The sequence below is a fragment of the Rhipicephalus sanguineus genome, chromosome 6 (assembly GCF_013339695.2).
Source record: "Rhipicephalus sanguineus isolate Rsan-2018 chromosome 6, BIME_Rsan_1.4, whole genome shotgun sequence".
Taxonomy (NCBI): Eukaryota; Metazoa; Arthropoda; class Arachnida; order Ixodida; family Ixodidae; genus Rhipicephalus; species Rhipicephalus sanguineus.
This window is the reverse complement of record NC_051181.1, coordinates 176,495,027-176,497,757: the sequence shown is the minus strand read 5'-3', so window position 1 is coordinate 176,497,757 and position 2,731 is coordinate 176,495,027.

Here is a 2,731-nt window from a genome sequence, read left to right as displayed (position 1 = left end):
ACGCCAGCTGCTTAACGAAAGACGCCAGATGTTTCTCCTCTATCTTGCCTCGCGGCGCAGCGGCGCCGACGCAGGCAGCGTCGCGAGGCAGCGTCGCGGCAGCGTCGCGGCAGCGTCTTGATTGAAAAAACCGACCGCTCGCGCTGCACAACCGTTCACTGACCACCCCGTATATATAGGCACTGGATTTTGACCTCCAAGGTAGTGCGTGTGTGCGATTTCTCCTGTGCGTGAATAAACAATGAAAATTCACAGCGTACATGTAAAATTAAAGTGAGCTGCAAGTCGTCATAACTCTCATCGAACCTTTAGTCTAAATGCGCCCGATCTCACGTCGGTGATGATGTACTGGGCAGAATTTACGGAAGATTCGCGGTTTACCGATGAACCTCCGCAGCTTCGCCCACTCATCATCATTCACTCCGTGGATATGCTGTGATTTTTTTTATTATACCACGCGCCTATAGCGGTCACGTGCACCGGCGGCTGCGGACAACTATGGAGCCAAAATCGGCTGTTATGATCTCATAACAGCTTTCGCTGTAACAAACTTCAGCGCCGACAATGCCCTCTCCAGTTTGGCCTGCTTGACAGGCGCGCAAAAGTCAACTTGCGTTAATATAAACATCTCTGGTTGCCGCTGTTCTCGTTTTTCGCACAATTTCAACATATCTTTGCTTTGGATTTTCCTGTCTGAGGTATGCGCTAATACTATACCTGAGATATGCTCCCATTGCATGAGCTCAGTGGTTCCGGATTGCGAAATTTTCTCGTGAACCGAAAAACGATTGAAAAAATTTCGGTTTCACTCCGGTACGAAATAATAAATAAACGTTTTCGTAACAGAAACGTTATTTATTATTTCGTTCCGGTCAAAAATATCGTGTTTTTCGTTTTTCGGTTTTCGGTTTTCGTTCCGTTCCGACACTCTGTGCACCAGGTATTTTAAAGAAGTGCTTGACCTGTGCAGGGTGGTCAGTACTCAGATGTCGGAAAAAGACAACGCGACATTTGCTCAAAGGCGTGAGCGAAGATGTGCATGATTTCCTCATCGCAATAGAAAGTCTGCGTTTGAGCCCGACATCATCCGGAATGTTGCAATACTTTTGAAACGCTCAAGATGCGTAGGAATATCGAAAGTTTGGCCGGCTGAACAAACGTTACGACTGGTTGCCAGTGTCGACCTGTCTTCGACTATCCGGCAGATATTGTCCGCGAAGAACTTTTCCGCTATGAAGAGCTGCCACGTTCAACAGTCCACCATCATATGGTATATGCGCCACGTGAGGCTATGACTGCGCCGCCCCTTTCGGCCACATGGCGGCCGACGTTTTGCGCAGCGGCTGTGGAGCACAGCGCAGCCCCACTGCGAAGGACATCGCGCTTTCCAGCTTGCAGCTATGATCGACGCGCTCAGCGCACGCCATCTTGTCGACGCCCGATGTATCGCAGTGGTATACGGGACGAGCCGACCCACCACACAAGGGAAGACGATATTCAGTTCATCGAAGAACAACCATGGTTTCGACCTCTCCTTCTGTGCTACTCCTGCGGGATCCCGAAAGATATATCATAGTGCATTCTGTTCTTCTTCTCTTTTCAAGATTTCTTTCGTTTGCACTTTTGCGCTAAAAAAAGATGTCGTATGTGATAACACATCAACTCGCCCAAGAGGAAGTTTATGTACATGTTGTTTTGCAACCGTCGTGTAGCCCCACGGTTTGGCCAACTATCACAATTTGCTCGTCCCTCCGAACAACCACACGATCTCCCACGACCAATGCACATACCACCAAACATTATTGACCACGCACCTTCCGGAACCACCCCCCGACAACTGAAGTTTGACGCCGCCATCGCGTCCTCGGGCTCCCGATTCACCCTCAGCGCTGCGTCACACCGCGCCCATTCGCCACCGCAAATGTACACCCGTCGGCAAAATAAGTCGGGACACGCGAGCGACGACCGCAATCAGATAAAACTGCATCGCCACGCCATCTGACGTGGAAAGTGCGCGTCTGCGTCCTTTCAATCTCGCAGCCATATCGTTTTTCTCGCTTGCAGCGGACCAGCGATTACATGTACCGTTTTGCACGAGGCGTCGCTTTCTTTCTTCAATCCTGACGTGCTCAGTTTGACGGGGCACGGTGGCGGTGATGTGTACGCGGCTCGCTATGCCCTGATTAAAGAGATAGCATATCTTGTCTCAATCGCAAACTGGTGCCACACACATCATTACTCCTCTTCTCTGCACTTTCGGTTTAGTTGAAGCGTACCATGTGATAATGAAACACGAACGAGGGCACCGAAAAAAAAGGCGTTGAGCCAAAAGAATGGTTCAGTTTATTAACATAATAAGAGGCAGGCAGATCACCTTGCACATGCAACAAAATAGGCGAATTGACTGGAAAGGAAAAGGAAAAACGCTCGCTGTAATCGGCGAGGTCACGGGTGGCCTTGAAAGAAAAAAAAGGAAAGCAACTGAGGGCGAGCGAAAAATAGCAACGGCGAAACTTATCACCTATGCCGTATTGAGTTGTCATTAAAAACAGGGAAACCGTTGCATCACGTGGTCACACTCAAAAATGATCGGCAAGTTGTTGAACAGGATACCAAACGATGCATACCTTCGGAACTATTTGCTGTGATCATGCTTCAGACCTTTCGATATCCTCTATAGAGAGCATGTAATCACCAATCATCCGCGTGGCTGCAGAAAGTTACAAAAACA